At 35.3% G+C, this 19,883-nt stretch overlaps 2 long non-coding RNA genes across 3 annotated transcripts; one reads left to right on the top strand and one right to left on the bottom strand.

The window, feature by feature from the left end:
- The first annotated feature begins 3,275 nt into the window (after positions 1 to 3,275).
- Positions 3,276 to 4,453, top strand: LOC147479536 (uncharacterized). Its single transcript, XR_015203970.1, has 3 exons — positions 3,276 to 3,472; positions 3,580 to 3,719; positions 4,369 to 4,453. It is a non-coding gene; the product is annotated as an uncharacterized LOC147479536 (long non-coding RNA).
- Positions 4,454 to 4,949: 496 nt separating this feature from the next.
- Positions 4,950 to 6,663, bottom strand: LOC147479535 (uncharacterized). 2 transcript variants are annotated; one of them, XR_015206577.1, is made up of 4 exons: positions 6,568 to 6,663; positions 6,381 to 6,466; positions 6,099 to 6,172; positions 4,950 to 5,236 (listed from the first exon to the last, which is right to left on the bottom strand). It is a non-coding gene; the product is annotated as an uncharacterized LOC147479535 (long non-coding RNA). The 2 variants fall into 2 exon arrangements; XR_015206576.1 differs by lacking the exon at positions 6,568 to 6,663 and having other exon boundaries at positions 6,381 to 6,558.
- Between the last annotated feature and the right edge of the window lie 13,220 nt (positions 6,664 to 19,883).

Below are 19,883 nucleotides of genomic sequence, written 5' to 3'. Positions count from 1 at the left end.
CAATGGCGCGCGACATTACCAATATCGCTCCGCATCCGCATTCAAATTGCCAAATTTTAATTAATAACAAGAATCGTGAACAAACGGTGATCGACCACTAATGCTACCACCTAGAGATGGAATTTCGGCAAATTCTGACGCATTCCTTCAAATTTGAAGGATGCGACTGAATTTACTACCACCTAGAGATGCTCTAAGGCTTTGTATAGGGCCCCCAATATAAAAAAAAAAGCCCCGTGAAAGCTGTTAAAAACCCCACTATAGTGTGAGAAACCTAGATAAAAACCCAATTTTTCAGACTTTGCATTGGGCCCTTTGAAACCCAATTTTTCAGACTTTGCATTGGGCCTTTGAAACACAATACCGACCCGTGAACAGCAATTACAACAACATAGATTAATAAAAACCACACATTACCAAAACCAATTAATCTTAAAGAATAGACTATTTATCTCTATGAAAAGTTATTACGTGATGCTCATCTAGATTTATGGAAATTTTATCCAGTATCATTTAGTTCCTTATGTACTGAATAGGTGAGATATTTCTACTAACCATGTAAATAAATTAACAAACGACTACTATAAAAATTTGAAATATTGAATAATTGCAAGATTCCGAAGCTCAAATTGCAAGATTGTTCCAGCGAAGAAAGAAGAGTGAGGGTTCAGTTGATAGGGTTTTTGCCTTTTTGGTAGTCCGACAGTTTCAATATTCATTATCTGTTCAGAAGGCTCGAAATAAAATTTCATCATGGGCCCAACCTTATAATCCTTTGGGTCTAGCTTGAACCCAGCAGAATCCCAACGCCAGACAGTGAGGTGTTGAGAGTTGAGACTTCAGAACTTTAGAACACGATACAATTAAAAATGCTTTATGATCATTCCTTTTAACTGTGGAGTATGTTAAGTAAGACCATGGAAGGCTTTTGCTTACTTTTTAGAAAAAGTTTCGTCACTATAATGAACAAGATGTATGATCAGGCGGAAATGAAGTATCCAACCTTCCCCTTTGAGGCTGAGCAAATGCAATTTCCACATCAGTGTACTGAATTAAAATCACTGCGTTCTCTTATCATGTGTTGGGCCCCCACGATTTTTCACTTGGGTCCGCATATTTAAGCCCGACCTAGGACGAAAAGTCCAAAGTGAAGGAGATCCTCAAAAGCTTGTTGGTACAAGACAACTGAACAAGCCCATCGAATACTACCTTCACCCAAAGAGTTTAAGGCTAAGTCCAAGGCTTGGTGCCCCATCCCACCAAACCACAATAGAGTATAGAGTTAGCGGTTAGCGTTTCCAAATCTAATGTTTTTTTTCATATCCAGCCGCCATTCTCAAATGCGTGTGAGAAAAAAATTAAAAAAAAAAAAAATTAGCCGCCACACAGTGTGGCTTAGATTTCTTCTAACCGCCACTTATACTGGTATGTAGACTTGACTTGATGCTATCTCGTTAAAACTAGTGCTATTGGCGGATTAGCGTTTTGACGCACCATTAAATCAGAATTTTCGTGATATTTAGTGTTTTGCCGCACCATTGGACTTAGCCTAAGAGCTTTAGGATCAAATTACTAAATTTATAATCTTTTAATCATATAAAATGGAAAGAAGAACAAGAACAAACAATAAGAAAAGTAGAAAAAAATGTCGTCCAAGCTTACTTCAAGTTTGTAATGCGTGCTTCAATTTAAAGACATTTAACTATTTGAGCTATACAAATAGGAGAGAAGGTTCAATCTCAGCTCGTCTCTTGTTATCTCTCTTTTCCAGCACTGAACACCACTTTGATGTCATACATGATGTCAAGATTGCTTAATTAGAAATAACGTTTTATTTTCTTCTACTCTCTCCCTTGAAGTAGATTAATTAGTTTGGGGATGAATACATCACATTAGTGATTAGTATCAAAATTTTGACAATAAAAAAATCAACAGATTTCGTGTGCATTTGAACATTTCACCTCATTTTGTCTCTCGATAAAAACTTTGATTGTTTGTTTATCAGGTTTGTGGAGTTCTGAATATAATTAGGATTAAAGTGAGTGACGAACAAAAACTTTGATTGTTTGTTTTTCTGGTTTAACATGTCGCGGCCGTGGAGTTCTGAGTATAATTAGGATTAAAGTGAGTGATGGATTTAGCCCAAGTACACTACGCTCGTCCAGTACCATAACACGAAGTACTCTAACAGGAATATTCAAGAATGAGGCAAAGGAAAGACTCGAAGCCAGGCCAAGACGACTGCTTGCAAGGTAAGATATTTCTAACGATGCATACGTTGCTCTTAAGATATTTTGGCTCTACACACGACACACCATAAATAGTAGCTCTTCATAACTTACTCATGTCTCTTGGTTTAGCCATTTAGGTGGACACCTCTAGCAAAAAAAAAAAAGTTAGGTGGAACTCCTTTTCTCAGTAGCTACTTCCTCCCTTATTTCCTCACATCAAAACTCAGAAGGGACTGATCTAACACTTGAAGCCAACCACGTAGTGTTAAACACTTAAACTTACCACTTATCAAACAATAATGATGTTCTTTCCATCTTAAGTCAGCAAAAGTAGTTAATTAAAAGATTATATATTTTAAGTACGTAGCTAGCTAGAAACTACTTGTCATGCAGCACGTATGTGTATAAAGACAAACTATACTTGCATAATCCTTTGTCGTTCCAATATAAAACATCATTTACTGAATTGTTTAGTTACTCAACAACAAAAATAGAGTGTAATTCTACTATTATTCTACCTAGCGAAACATAGATTTTGAGTTTGAGAGTTCCACTTAAACAGCATCAAAACACAAAAAACTTAGTTAGGATTAAACAATTAACCTAACCAGCTTAACCTAACTCAATATATAACAATATCCATTTTGTTTGTATTATGTTGACGTAAACCGAGTTGATTAGTTAATTAAACTTATGATTAACAAATGGAATACACATCAGGGTGAATGTGACCATCGTTGACGGCTTAAGCATACAAATTATTTTAATAGAAATAGACAAGTGGACCGTGTCTAAGGAAGCAAAAATGGATATTAATGTTCTTTTTTTTGGCAGCTCATACAACCATCTCTTTCAATTAAGTTTATTTTCCTAATATAAGGTTGAACTCTATAAGCTTGTCATTAAGCTTGATCGATGCTTGCTAATCATGGTCAGTGAAATTGTTGAGTCGACTGGTAAGTTGACCATATATGATCAAGCCTGCTTATGCTAATCCACTGACAAGAGTTTTTGGTATTACTTATGATTCACAGGGGTCAAACACTGAAGCAACCGCTTCAAAAAGATGTTCTTGTACAAAACTACAACTGCCACCTTATTTTTCTCCCACCATCAGTAGACTACAGTGTACGTAGAAACCAAATCTGTTTGTAAACAACTGCATGCCCTGCCTCCAGTACTTAAAAAAGCTTCACATATAATTCGAAGTTGGAGAATCATCCCTGACAATAGTTAATCTGGTATGACTTATTCAAGAATATGTAAATTATATCAAATGCAAACATATAGTAGATAGCACAAATAGGCGTTTCAAATTTCAATATCTAATGCGAATTCCATTTTATAGAGATTGAAGATGAAGTCCAGTGGAAATATCCCTTGGGAGTGTGTTAGTCCTAAGAGCCGTGCCGCAGTCACAGAGCTACTGTGGCTTGGTAATTTATTCGGCGAATTGCAACCCTTTTATAGCACTCGTCATATCACATGGTAAAGTTGTGCAATTGGAATTATAAGTTGGAAATTTATCAAGACCCCTGTTCACTTCTAGTACATGCATTGAAAATTTTCGTGTCAATTTCCTTCACATATTTATGGGTTTAAACAAATACATTCTCTTAATCATTGTAAGAACTAAACGCTAAGCATTGACATAGGTTTTTTTTGCGCGATGCTGTAATTAAAAATATTCGTTAATAACGATTCTTTTAAGCATACTGAAATTTTATATTAAAAGTAGGACACGTCAAAACTTATTTTTTATTCAATTTTTGAAACCGTTTAACTACTACGAGTACGAGTCTACGACCACTACTGGCCCTAACCGTCACAAACTATCACATCCTTCTTGTAATCTATCTAACTTTGCACGTGTCCATGGACCATGATACTGCTACAACAAGCCAATTTACTAGAGTTTAGGATTTGAAATTCGTTTTTTAGTTTCCACTAGGAATTGAATTACGATTGAATTTAGTAGTTTAGTACTAGCTAAGGTCTAATCAGATATTGTTGTTGGTATATATATGTTATTGAAAAATAATTCACTGGCAGAGAAATGGTTTTGTAAGTTTAAAAAAGTAAGTTGTAACTTGTCCCGTTTATATGTTTTATAACCGGATTTCCGATATTATTATAGGGCAGGCAGAAGTGCAGAGGAGTGAGAGGAATAAGCTAGCACTCACAGGAAAATGAGAAATCTAGGGAACTTTGGACTGTAATATGTGTGGTCAATCAATACTATAAGCATATTATATAAGATTGGATTACATTTCCTCTTTTCAACGTAATAATCAAATTGGATCTACTTATGGAGTGAATTGGTTGCATTTCATTAGATATTTCTAAAGTTACTCAAATAATTTGTACAGTTTATCTTTTCAAATATGACTGGCAATAGATCTCAATTTGTTTTTTGGTAATATATATGTCCAAGTTACAGACTTCTTTCTTTTTCTAATATGTCCATTAGGCAAGGTGGAGGCATTTCTATCCATTCCACATCATTAGCTATAGGATATGCCCATGCCTTCCAGCACAGATAAACTCGCCACGCTTTCAGTGGCTCAGCATCTCCTGTTTTAGTAATGCATCCCCTGTTTTTCTATATGCTTGGTAAGACAACTAAAGATCACTATACCTGTCATCAAACTCCCTTAGCATGCACAAAATTGTATAATAGTAACTTATAACATTATGACAAAATAGACTCCCAAAATAAGTTTTTCAATTGTTGAAATTATAAATGTTGAGGGGAGATTCTGTAATAGCAAATCACAAATGTAAGATCTGTAGAATAAAGATTAAACAAAAGAATGCCGAAAGTACAAAAAATTGTTCATCGCCATTAAGTTTTCATAAACCCTAGTACAATACCTTAATCCCAATAAGAATAGGGACAATACACACGAAAGTAAATAAAAAATTGAAGTCATCACACCTTCCTGATGCAGGGAATAGATGATTGTGGATGCCACTATCCTTTGGTCCTCGGTACATTGTTGAACCTATCAAATAGCAAAATTTTGATTAATATGACCCAATACGAAAATGAATACTATAACGACTATACGACTAAACATGGTAGCGAACACAATTCTACAAATAATAGGGTCATATAAGATCTATTTGGTTTTTATATAATAGGGTAAGCAGACACAATTCATAGTCCAACACATTGAATTCATACCCCATCAGAATACACCCACAAATCCTCAAAAAAATAATTACAGTTCCATCTATGAATCAAAACTTAAATGAACACATTTCCACGAAGATAATAAGGCAGGGTTGTACCCCATTAGTTTGGTAATAATTCCAATTACATTCATTTAAATCACATAACAACCCCCCGCATTAAATCATTAATGCAAGATTTAATGCAAAAACAATTTTACACACATTTGGAATCTTTCATGACTTTGACACATACATAATACATAGACAATATAACGTAAAAAAATATATGCACCCTGCAAATATCTAGTGGATTTCATTTTTATGGTAGGAAAAAAGAAGAAACTACAACCAATTATAACCAAGTGAGAGTCAGAATAGACAATGAAATCCGTTTATACAAAAAATGAATCATATTATGAGAAGTACTGCCACAGGTAAACCAAGTTCATGTAGCAAAATCCAAAAAAATCGTAAAAAATATTTGCTTATATAAAATGCAGCACGAGCACACAACAAACATTTGACAAAGATGCACCAAGAAAACCATTTGATTGAAAAGCTAGAAAGAGAGAAACATATTGTGGTGCAAAACCACTAAAGCCCCCTAATTGCTTGAACATTCAATCACATACACACATACTTCCCAACAAATTACTTATGCATAATATATTTTGAAAAGATTTTGTATACCTCGTCACACTTAATGGTGCCCCTAAATAAAATAGGACGCAAATGCCATGCCAACAGAATTGTGAGCTAGCAATCTGAAAGTTGTATGAGAAAGAAATTAATTTAAAAACAAAACATATAAGAAGAATCATGTATAACCAATCTTAGAGCGGATATATCAATTAACGTGAACACCTAAAACAACTAACACTAATTTATACAACACCAATCTCAAAATGGTCTCAAAGTGGATAGGACAAACATCTATATACACTATAGACTTAAATAATTAAAAATACGTACGGATATTTGTTTTCCCATGGTAAAAAGCACAGATCTTGAAGCCACATTTTTCAAAACTCGAAATGCAGTCGCATACTCATGGCAACCTACAAAATGGCAGCAATAATAGATATTTTTGGTACATCGAAGCAAACCTAGCTAGAGGATATAATCAAACAACATTAGCAATTCCACTAAAGATACATACCTCACCAACCTTAGCAAGTTAGTGAAAAAGAAGAGAAAAATAAAAGTAGGAGAAAATAGCCATTATAATGAATCATACTTGATAGAGAGAGGCGGCAGATCTGATCTCGGTGGAGAACTTTATCCTAAATTAGAAAAAAGAGATACAATAGAACCGTTTGCAGCGTAGAGATTTAGCACACTATTTTAGCTCACTTTAAAATGTCATGTCACAACTTGAAAAACGATATATGAGCCCAAAATGGAGGCCCTACAGGCCCCACAACATTCCTTTTTATTAGATAGATAATTTTTCCAAAACAAACAATCTTGTGTGCTACTTGATTACCCATTTACACAACACCGTTCTAAAAGTAGACATAATAGATCTCAACTTATCCCCACTAGAAGAATATTCTTATTGACACATGTTTAGTTTGATTTACATATTCAAAATGTGAGCACAATCTTCATTGATATATAGTCAAATGTTACGAGTATATTCAAAATGTTACGAGTATATTCAAGGCTTTCATTCTTTCAAATTTTGATCATTGACCAAAACCTTGCACATGTTGTAATCTTTTTGATTTTGTGCCCATATGAAGTATCTTTGAGGTCCTAAATGGCTAAATATTTCAAAAAAAAAGTGAAAAAAAGGTATCCGTGAGGATCCCACATCATCTGAATATCTTCATTCCCAAATGATTATCGATCAACTCTACACTTTTTCAGCATAAAGGCAAAAGCATTGAATTTAAATGGCACATGAAGTCCAAAAGCTTGAGATTTTTTTTCACTTTAAGGTCACTATCTTGAGAAAGCATCGCCATGAAACGAAAATGAAGAAAGAAAAGTTATATGATTATGAAGCTGATAATCTTCACCCGTATAACTTTTAGTCCCCAATTTTTCCGATATTAACTGCAGCCTTCAGATGACAACAAGAATAGTTAAAAACAACAACTTGACCACTTCCATGAGTTCCACCACGCAATTCATATTGTTGTTTGTTTGTTTGTTTGTTTGTTAGTTTTTTGTTTTTTTTAATTGAAGTAAAATTTTTATTGATACTGATAAATATTTTTATAAAAAAAATTAGGACAAACGTACAATAAGTTCCGCCACAAGTTTTTTCTGAATAACAAATCCTATCATTCTAAAAACAAACTCGTTAGAACCAAATTTGTCATAAAATTATCATTCGAGAACTTTCAAGTTTTTTGAAAAAGCTCGATTTTGTTCTAAAACCAAAAAGCTGTCAAAACTAAACGGAATCCATCTTCCCAAACTCCATCTTCCCTGTCGCTGCTCTCTTAGCTGCTTCTCTCACCTCAAAGTCATCATTTCCCAACCCTACCAACGGAAAGACTCCAGTTACATCAACACAGACATATTTTCCTTCAGACTAACTGTAAATCAAGACATCATGTCTTAGCTCAAAATACATAGAGAAAAGGAAAATTTCCCAAACAGGCCACAATAATGTTAATTTGTTCCCGATTTGACCCACACCAACACCATACCACAATTTATCAGTAACTAGTAGGATTATACCAGTAATTTTTTTGCACTAAGTTGTTGACATTGTCTAGAAATTACCCTAAAAGAAACTTGATTAGGTGGTTCTATGAGTGCTGATGTATTGGTTTCTTTTCAGGATGATCATGTCCTATACGGCTATAGGGGCATTTTGTGATGTCCATTTGTTATAATAGACTTGATAATTAACAAAAAATATCATTTAAATAAGGTTGTTTCATTGTCTATGATCCTGCCACCGAAATTGTAATAAAATTCATATTCACCCAACAAAATATAATCGATTTTGTCATGGTCTATGGTCCTGCTACCAAATTCATAACTAAATAATTAACGACACAGGATGCAGTCCAAACTTTACTGCACCAAAAAATATTAAGTTTTAATTTGAATGCTTTGAATCTAACAATATGAGAGACTCAAATAAATAAAACGATTGAAATTTGGGTTTTCGTTGCCATTCTTTTGCTTTCTACTCAGATCAGCTTTAAAAAAAAAAATGTGAATCATATCACCATTGTTTTGAAATAAACGTATCAACAATAATAGGTTTGCTGTTTGTTACTGTTTCTTTTCTTTATTATAACCAAACATGGAGATATGTTCATTACGCTAGATTTTTTATTTTGCAATTTAGTTTCAAAGTAAGTTATCCAAGCAACAATCACATAGAGAAAATTGTTAACAAATAAACCTTTCCGGATATATGATATATTAGGCTTTTTCTGTCTTGAACAATTTTTTAAATTACGCTTATTAATTTGTTTATTAATTTGTTTAACGGAGGACATTATATATAAGTACAAAACGTTATATAAACCGTTTAAGACACTACATAATATGTCCGTTTAAGAGAAAATTTGTATGATATATATATTTATTGCCCGTGGTATTGGAGAACACTAACCACTTTAATTTATGCATGCTTAGTTTTTTTCTTTTATGTATAGTAGTGTGTAGGAAGCACAGAAACAGAAACACTAAACATAAACACTATGACACTATTAATAGATCAATCAGTTTTGTCTCACTAGTTACTGCAGTCAAGGAAGAATTGAACAGAGAGACATGGCATCAGTGGCAACAGTACACATGACTGAAGAAGAAGGAGAAGGAACATTTAAAACCAAAGTGTTCCTTAATTCTACACACATGGCAAGCAAAGAGACCATGAATTCACCAATCCTTAATGAAACTCAACATACACCCATGTGTCTCTTGACAGATGAGTTTAAGTATTTCCCTACATCCAAACAAAAGTATAAATGCATTTGCTTGTGAAGTTCTTTAGAAAGAAACAGAAAAAAAGTAAGAAGAACTAGGAATTAAAGGGTACCATGTGAGGAATCCACTATAATTTGTCCAAAATAGACACTCGTATGAGTCCCACTCCTATCTAGTCTTAGATATGGTATAACAACCCTATTTTTCATTCTTATTTTTATTAAATATATATAAAATTAAATAATAATAAAAAGAAAGGATAAAGATAAAGATAAAGATAGAATCATAAAAACATGGAAAGTAAGATGAGTAGTTGTTGGGAATAAGGGATGGGGGTTTCGGGTGTTTTGGTTTTACCAAACACTCATTCTTGTTTTTGGGGACAGTTTTTTTAAAGGAAAAAGAAAACAAAAAGAGAAGAGACGTGCTCTAAAAGGGAGAGAGAGAGAGAGAGAGAAAGAGCTTACGGTTGTGAGAGAGATAAAAGCCGGAGGGAGAAGACAACCTTTATATACGCGCAACGGTGTGACTTTCGGTTTCGTTTCTTTTCGCTGGTTTTAGCTTTTCTTGATCAATTCATAAGTGAGTAGCCTAAATCTTTTCTTTACAACTTATTTGATTGATGAGCATATAACTTCTTTTAGTTATTTACTTAATTTATTAATTGGAATTTTGGGATGAAAAATTATTAATTTGATCAATAGAGATAAATGGTGTACTGAGTTACTGACTCGAGGTTTACTTCTGCCATATCTAGATATCTATAGGTATGTTGTTGTACCCATGGGTGTTCTATAGGATATTGGTTGCTTTGAAGTATTTCATTATATATGTGAGAAGTTTAGATTTCTTTTGTAAGGCTTCAACTATAGCTACTGTTGGAACTAGTAATGAATTGTGTAAGTGGTAATGATTGATATGAATGCTATGCATGAGATGGCTACAGGTGCAAACCTTACCGAATACTATTTCAATTAATGATATGTGATCATGAGTATAAATGATTTACTGATATACATGCATTTTATCCCGTTCCATGAATTTATTCAATGTTGTCTCTTTTGTTTTGACACACCATATGGTAGAATGGCGCTGGTGAAGTCGTGAGTAATCATTCTACCAATTTCTTGTGGATTTTGAAATTTGAAATTTTGGGTTTACATATTTCAATTGCCTTTGCCTATATATGGTTCCTGTCATACTGAAACATGGACTGAGGTGGAGATGGTATTTGAATCAATGAATATTGCTTAGTTGGTTTAATTGTTTGGGTTCATACATATATTGATTTCATGAAACTAAAAACTGGAACACTTATACTTACGTCCTGTTTTAGAGCTGATTTTTTTATACTTTGAGTTTAATTTAGATTTTCCTCTAAACACGAAAAAGTAAGCTCTGGAAGTCTGCTTTCTATTCCAATTGGCCTTATTACATTCCAAGGCCCGTGGAATTAATTATGGTGTTTGGAAGTTTGACGGGCAGAAAACAGTGCGTCAGAAATCAGTTTCTGCATACTGTGTTCGAGCTTAGTTATCGAACATTTAGAATGAGATTGAGTATTTTTGTAAAACATAAGAAAGTAAGTTATGTGTGTTAGCTTTTCAACGCAAAAAGCCCCTATGCATTTGGACACCTGTGGAAAGCTTTGTGTCATTCGGAAGATAGTCCGTCAGAAATCTAGTTTGCTGAAAAATTAGGATTTTTACCGTTTTCAACTTAAGTTTTCTTCTAGATGGGCTGAGGTTGGGACTTCGAGTTCTACATGAAAAAGTGTAAAGACTTGAATTATTATTAAGGGTATTTTTGTAAATTTTATAATAAATCTAGGGTCATTTATGTAAATTGGTCGTCGGGTTTATATTTCAAACGTACGTAACTTACTGAAACTTAACTCCGACTCCTAAGCCCCGTTAGATGAGCAAATCTTATACGAAAATTTGACAAAAAATGGCGGTTAGCGGTTTTCTGCGTGCGAAGCTGGCACGAGTTAACAGCTTACACGCATGATTGGGTCATAATTATAGCATGCGGTGAGATAGAATATAGAAGATTAAATTTAGCGGGATGAGCCGGAAAAATAATTACGACGCGACGTTAAATTCGTTAGTGGTTAGGAGTCTAAGTAGGACGTTAAGTCTAATTAGGATATATTGGGCTGGGGCCTAAATATATCGCGGCCCAAATAGAACAAACGAAATCGCAAAAATCAAATTCGCACCAAATTCTCTTCTTCTTCCCCAATTTTCGCCCTTTCAAAAACCCTAGGAGAGAGAAATCAAAATTATCTCAATTCCCATCGATCCAACCCTCAATTCTTCACACTCCCAACCTAGTAACACTAAAAACCAAGCGTGAAGATTCAAATTGAGTGGAATTTCTTCGTACCGCCGCTGCCGGGTGAGTGTAATTTGTTTCAAACAACTAGTTTTAACTCGATGTCGATAGCTGGTGATGTATTGATGGAAATATTGAACGGGGGTGTGGTATTTCGGCAGTAGCAGTTGGAGTAGCTAGTGAATTCGAGTATACCGAAGCAAAATCGCGGCGACAGGTGAGTAATTTCTCTCCAATCGATAGTGTAAACTTGATTCGATTTAATTGGTGGTATTGATGAAGGATAATTGAAATGGGGTGGTTTTAATGTCGACAGTAGCTGTTGGTGGAGATAGAGTGGAGCGATTTTGGTGGAGGAGAGAGCTAGCTAGGAGCGATTTTGTTGCTGAATTGGTAAGAGATTTTGATATTCTCTAGTTCTATACTTTGTTGATGAAGTTATTATGGTTGGAGTGTTGAAATTTGGATGGGATTGTGATGTATTGGAAAAAAATTTATAATAATAATTGAAATTGGTTGTTGAATGTCGGCAGTAGCTTGTTTGGAGAAGGTTGAGTTGAGCGATATCGGTGGAGCAGCTAGTTAGGGAGCTGTTCTTACTGACTCGGTAAGAATTATAAATATTCACTCTATTTCAGAGAAGTTATGTTATTTATATACTTGTTTAGGATTAGGTCGATTGATGAACGTTTGATAAGGAACACCCCGTAATTATTTCTAGATTTAAGGTGAATTGAAGAGTGGAATTTGTTTGTAGTTGGAGTTGGGAAAAATCTTAATCGTCAGTGGAATTGATAGGAGTGGTATTGACATAAAGGCCGCGGAGACCGTCAGAGTAACAGTGCCCGAAATGGCCTGTAGCTCTGTTGACAGTAGTTATAGGAAAAAAAAATACCCGAAACCAATTTCTTAACGTCGAGATTTCTTCTCGGCTTACACTAGTTAAGAATTCCTCGTTGTTCGATCAATTCTAACAACCGACGTATATGTATATGCTGTTATAGGAGTGAATTCGAGTTGATTCGGTTAAGCGGGCTCGATTTGGTTAAGTGGGCTTGAGGAGAAGGAGCTTGCTAAGGTAGGAACCTACATACCAATATATAGTCTGCTTATTTTCATGCATGATTTGAATTGTTTAAATAGGAAATAGATAGTTGCGTATCAACCATGCATGTATATATGATATTCATGTTTTGCACTGTATTTCCTCGATATAAACTGTATATATAGATAGCTTTCGTGTGAAATGGTTTTTTTTGAAAAAATTGGGGTAGCGGAGATTTGTTTTCTTTGTTAAAAGAGAAAAACTGGTTTTGGAAAGGGTTCGCGTCTCTTGTCTCAGTAAGGAGACAGAGAGATGGATTTTGTATGCGGGTGAGGATTACCTGGGTTGTTTGTAAATATGTGTGAGGTTCTGGATTGTCCCCGGGATAGAGTTTCGTGGTTATTTACGATGATTAGCCGTTTGGGAATCATCGGTTGTTATTTACTATGACTCGCCCGTTTGGGAGTCATAGGTTGTTTTTACTTGATGGTGGGAAATCCGGGAACTCACACATAAAGAACCAACAGTTTAAAAAGAAAAACTAAATATGTAAATAGAGTATTTGAAAACAATCGGTATAATGAAAGTATATATATAGATATTACTATGCTTATCACGAGGGGATTTAGAAAAGGAATTGTGAATTCCTATAAAGAAGGAACTGTTGTCGCAATTCGAGGAGGCGGTTAAGCTCTAGGATTCAACTGTGGTGTACACCTTTCGAGGTGGTGGGCCACCTTTAAAGGGATGCATCCTTTGGATATAGTCCGGGAATTCCTTTTCTACTTTTCTAGATAACCATGCCAGACATGCGTGTCACTTATTTGTATGGTGATTAGCTTGTGTGGGGTTACATGCTACCTCGATGAGGTTTAGCCGCGAGTGAGAGTTTAGTCCTCCACGGATGTGTGTCGGGATCTGGAAGTCAGTCTGCGATCGTCGAGCGGTTGACCACCGTAAGTTAGGTGACGGCCGTATGGGGGGTCATGGTCCACTGGGGCCCCCGAGCCCTAAAAGCTTTGGGGATTTTTTGTGTGTACGAACACAACAACGGCATTTCAGCTCCTGCCGGTAAAATCAGGAAAACAACGGTGCATGGTTCACTAATGGAAAGTCTTGAACCGAGATGCTCGCGCCGGGGTCGAAAGTACCGGTCGTACCCTCACCATTCTAATAGGATCGTGGTGACAATAGTTGTATATGATGACTCGAAAACTATATTTTGAATATTAAAAAGAAGCATGCCGATATGATTTATGCTAGCTAGTGATTTATTGTATAGTCACGATATTTGGATATTATTATAAAAACCTGCATGTTTTAAATGTTTTGTTATAAGTAGTCTATTTATTGGTTATGTGTGTTTCTACTGGGCATCGTTGTTGCTCATCCTACTTAACATTTCAGACGAGCCAGTTGTGGAGGAGGTTTTTCCTAACCCTAGCGATGATGGTCATGGCGATTTGGGAGGATTCTCTTATGCTTGACGAGGACAGAGTCAAGTTCGTAGTTTGGGTTGTATAGAGATAGTCTAGGCATTTTGGTTGTATATTTATAGAGCTCTGCTCCTTTTGATGTATTTATTTGATGTATTCGAGTAGCAGTTACACTTAAACAGTGGGTGGATGTATATAATGTTGTTTAGAAGGTTGGGTTATATATATATGGTTGTTGGAAGTTTGTAGTTTAGGATTTCGAGGTTATGACGAGGGTTTATGACGAGGTTTTAGGTTTCTGAAGGTCGATTAAACAAAGGAAACTCTGCCGAAATTTCGGTAGAATTGTGAGGGTGTCAGCCTCGAGATTCACTCATCGTCCTTGGGATGTGTGCTGGGGTCTCGGGGCGTGACAAAAAGTATGTGTACATACCCTAGTTTCTAAATATTTAAGTTATATGTCATTTGGATGAATGTAGGAAAAACTATAGCATTGATTATGTGGATGGTAAGAACTACGAAGGCTTGATTCCAATCTTGAAAGATTTGGATACGTAAACAGCTTTGAGCAAAAGTGCAGCCACTACACTACACTATATCTATAATATATATATTAGTTTGTGTGATAACTATGTGATTGTGTTAGAAATTATTGTTGTTTTGAGACTACATAAATATATATGTGTGAGATAGAAGTTGTATATGAATATAGACTTTAGTATATGTGAATCTGTTTTAGACATTAGTGCGTGTGAACTTGAATTTGGGCTAATGAACTATTTGTTTACGATATTGTGTATATGAGTGTGGTTATGTAAATTGTATTTGTTTGATTATAAGTCTGTTTATATTCAATGATATTTAAGTGCTTGATTTGCCTTGACGCGCGAAAATGACTCTCTGCATGTGTGGTCTGTTTTGACATGAGTAATGCTAGTATAATTATAAATGATAATAATGTGTTAATGTGTCGCCCACATCTTTAGAACTCTCCACGCCTCAGGATTTGGTAATGAGATATTATGACTTGTGATGTCATATGATATATGGGTATTCATTGAATGTGCCATGAATGACCCAATAGTTTGGACTGCCCTAGAGAGGAACTAAAGTATTCGCCTTGCGGGTTGGTCGTATTCTTTGAATGTACAGGAATATAGGTTTGGGTATTCCTTGAATGTGGCAGGAATGACTCAGGGCATTCATTGAATGTGCCATGAATGGCCCGTTAGTGTTATGATGAGTATTCCTTGAATGTGGCGGGAATGACCCAAGGTATTCATTGAATGTGCCATGAATGACATGAGATTTTATGGCCAAAGAGGCTGTAATTATGTGTATGGAAAGCCCAGAGATGGCTGTGATATAGTGATACTCGGTGGGAGAGAGGCACACGTGTATGTGTGATTTGGCAAATGTGTGGAGTGCAAATCGTGGAGTAGGAACTAAAGGTTGGGTTGAGTCTGTTTATAAATGAGTCAACAAGATAATTAATAAGTAAAGTGAAATATTGATTTTACGTATGAGTGAGTTATTACCTATGAATATTTATGTATTATGATGTATATGCTTTCTTACAAAGAAATATATAGGTGGTTTGTGTGAGGTTATGGATGTGAAGTGTGACTGAGAATAATATTATTGAATGCTTGTGATATTTTCTGTGATTGTGGAATGACTCTAAAATGATATGTTATTATGAAAGCATTAATGACTTGTAATAGTCTGAGATATATAGTTATGCACTTGGAAACTTTATTACATAATGATGTCATGTGAATGACTACCCTTGATATAGGTGGTATGATAAATAGTATTTCCCGAATATGCGGGACGAACTATGTTGTATTAATTAGACTTCAATGTCTTAAATGAGGTTTGATTATGAATGAAAATTTGACTGGCTGAGATAAATCTTTTTATAGTGTTGTTTAACTCTGTTTTTGCAGGAGGGTAGGATCTGTTAATATTTTATGCAGGGACGTAAATATCCTACCCTGAGACAACGTGCTCTTAGTCACCAGAACGTCAAGCGGGAGCGAGAGCGAGAGCGGAAACGGGAGTGCGAAAGAGCCTAAGTTGAGAAGCTCCCATTTTGAGAACGTCTATAGAGCGCCTTATATACACTAGTATAATTTATTAATTAATGAGTTACTAAATCATAAATATTAATTACTAATAATTTTTCAATTAATAAAAGAATAAAACAGATTAAAAAAAATTGATCAAGGAACCAAAGAACAAAACCGGATGCAGGGTCTTCGTTCATTAAGTAATAGAATTACTGACCATATAGTGAGCATTGCAGAACTTTAAGTTCAAAATTGAAATTGAAATTGAAAACCACTTTGACAATATTGATTGTTATTACGTAGTCAACAAGAGAACAGAGAGAATACTACTGCTCATCATTTTTTTATTATTTATCTGTCTTCTCTGCTTTCTCTCTTCGCCAAAAACCAATAGCAGATCATTTGTAAACCTTAAACACAAACGTCCCTCCCAAATTTTTTATCATCTCCTCGTACTACTTTTTTTGGGTTGAAATTTCTTGCAAATAGACAAAAACACAAATCCTAAAGCAGTCATTAACTTTTTTCTTTGGGGAAAGAGACGCTCTTTGTTAAGATTTTGGAAAGCGCGATTTGGAAAATTGAGAGCGCGATTTCAGAATTTTGAGAGCGCGGTTTTATGCCGATTTGACTCTTAAACCGTGAGAGCGAGGTTTGAGACCGGGAATGGTGGGCACTTCGCACGGTTTGTGTGACTAAGGACGTGCTGTCTTAAAGGTAATGTGTATCAAACCAATATTTAATTAAGTTATCATATGTGTATGTAATAAGTGGTATTTCTGTTGTAAGTTATCTTAGAAATGTATATTGGGATTGAAATCTTACTTGGGAAGAAACTACACGCCGTTTTGGAAAACGGAACTATATTGTCTTCCAAGTTGAAATGGTTGGTAATATTATATTTATTAATTTGAAAGATTATTATATATATTTTGTTGTTAGTCTAGTTATACCAGCAAATTCAATTTGCTGACCCATGTTTGCTTTGTTTTGCAACGTGGGTGTGTTCTTGGGAGCATAGATGGTGGAATGCAGTGGATGAAGACGTTTGATTGGGGAGCTCTTGGAGTCTTACTGGTATAAGTTTTATGAAGTATAAAGTCTTGATTTGAAACAGATGTAATAGAGTGGTTTAGTAAATTCTTGAATTTGTACATTAAGAGTTGTTCGTTTGGTTTTAATTTGATCTCATATTTTAATATCGTGGTTGATAATGGGTTATTAGAGTTTTGTTTCATCCTGGATTTTTAGAAGATGGAATAGAGTGTGGATAATTTCCTATTTTTAATTTTCTGGAAATTTGGGGTGTGACATATGGTCAAGCCCTCGATTGATATATCAAATTATGCAGATTTTGGGTTTAATCTCCCTGGTTGATACATAACCAGCATAAAAACCCCCTCTAACCGAACACATGCATAAAACTTCCCTATTATTTAAAACATAACATTAAAGCCAAAGCAGACCAAAATACCCTTGTAAAAACCGGGCTGGCGTCATCAATATTTACTTATAATTTCGACTTAAGGACAAACCGGGCTGACGTCATCCTATGTAAATTTATATTTACATATGAAAATTCATATTTACATAACCTGTGTCACCTGTCAGATGTCAGAAAAAACGTCTATGAAATTTCATATTTGCATATGTAACATATTTGCATATGTAAATTCATATTTTCATAACCCGCGTCACCTGGTTAGAACTCAAATGTCAAAAAAACATCTATAAAAATTCAGTAACTGTAAATATAGTTTTACAAAATGTGTCTATATAACATCAAAATGAGCAATCAATAGAGCAGCGCCACCAAGGCCAGCCGGACGACGAGAAAGAGGAGCTTGAACAGGTTCTACAGTCTACAACATAATCCTGCAGTTTCCTTCGCACCTTGGGCAGCAAGAAAAGAGGTGCGGATTGTGTGTGTGCTGTTTTATTTGCAGGTTACAGAGAATCCTACTTTACACGTCATCAAACCAATGGAATTACACCACCTGCTACCATTTCCAACCATCATATCGATTCATCATCATTCCAGATCAAAACAATAAAGTAATGATAACAAACACCATTGAAATGAAACAAACATTTTTCAATAGAGCAGAAAAGCAGTTCATCATAAGCAAATACTGAAAAGTTAAAACGAAACCTAAACATAACCTACCATACTAACTAACATAGCCAAGACAATACCATGCACCTTGAACGAGGACCTTCAGCAACACCCTTGATAATGAAATTCAGATACTCGGACTCCATTCCAACCTCAAATCCATAGCTTCCTCACTAGTAATCCCAAAGTTATTCTCATCTTGCCATTTCTCAAGCTCATTCTTAAACACAGCCTCATTTCTCATCAGAATACCATTCTCCTTCCCCAACAACATCCTACTCAGCTCATCCACACTCTTCTTCACGTACATAATCTATCCCTCTCCCATTAACTCTCTCAGCCAAATCCTTAACCTCAACAGTTCGACCGATCTTAAGCTCTTGGCCCTTCTCAATTTTCTTGGACACAACACCAATACCTATTCCCACAAATATCACATTCGAATCAGTAAAAACATCTTTCATAACTTGGGGAACTCTATAATAACGGCAATACCCACGGTAACCACCAGTCCACCACTATTATAGCTTAGGTTGGTAGTTAAAAGCGAGACATTGGGAACCCGATCTGAGTGATAAGTAGTCATAAGGGTTGTTTTCGATACCTTTCTTAGTGTGGCTGAGTTCACGAAACACTTGAACACCAACGATAAGTGGTTGGGCTTTCTTCTTTTTGTTACGGTAGGCTTTCTGAACTTGGGTAATCCATTTTTTTGCTGTTGACTCTTCGCTAGTGAAGATTGTTAAGATTTTGTTAATTTAAAACTCAGACCTCGAATCAAGTTAAATGCAATCATCAATCACATCAAAATCATCTAAACTGAAACAAATGAGGTTTCTTGAAATCACCCATTCATCATAAAATTGTCAAATTGAAAGAAGCTCATCATCCCATTCATCAATAAACACAACATAAATGAGTAAAAAAAAAATGTTAAAGAAATGAGACCTTGGAAACAATGTGATCGGTGAGACCAAGATGAGCTTGACAATTAAAAACAATTTATACAGGTCATTGAATCATAAGTTTAGAATATATTATTTATAAAAGATTATCTCAAACAAAGACACGCACCTGAAACACACCTGAAAGGAGGAGTGAAGTCAATTTCAATCGGATCTTTCTCGTATCCATTTGCATGGTACTTGATCTTGTATCCTTTTCCCTTTGTTATCCAGATGAATCGGTGTTCTTCTTGGTCGAAATTACGATGAATATGGAAAAAAGGTAAAACGGGTAATAAAATAAAATAGGAAATAGAAATCGGACTGGAATTTCGCTGTTATTGGAAAGCAGGGGGTTTATGTGATATGGGCCAATAAATAGGGGGGTTATGTGATATGGGCCGATAGGAAGGGGTTTACACTCATCTGGATTAAAACCAAGGGGCTGAGCCCCATTTCTTGTCAAATTATGTTGGTCCCAACAGCCACTCTTGTCCTCGATTCTAGTTGCATACTAGATTTTGGACCCGGGCATACGCTCGGGATCTATTAAATATTTTGTATGCTGAAAAGGCTTTACAAAATGTCTCACACAAATTTTCGAATCAGAATATATTTTTAT

The sequence above is a fragment of the Coptis chinensis genome, chromosome 8, assembly GCF_015680905.1.
Source record: "Coptis chinensis isolate HL-2020 chromosome 8, ASM1568090v1, whole genome shotgun sequence".
Taxonomy (NCBI): Eukaryota; Viridiplantae; Streptophyta; class Magnoliopsida; order Ranunculales; family Ranunculaceae; genus Coptis; species Coptis chinensis.
This window is presented reverse-complemented; position numbering and strand designations above follow the sequence as displayed.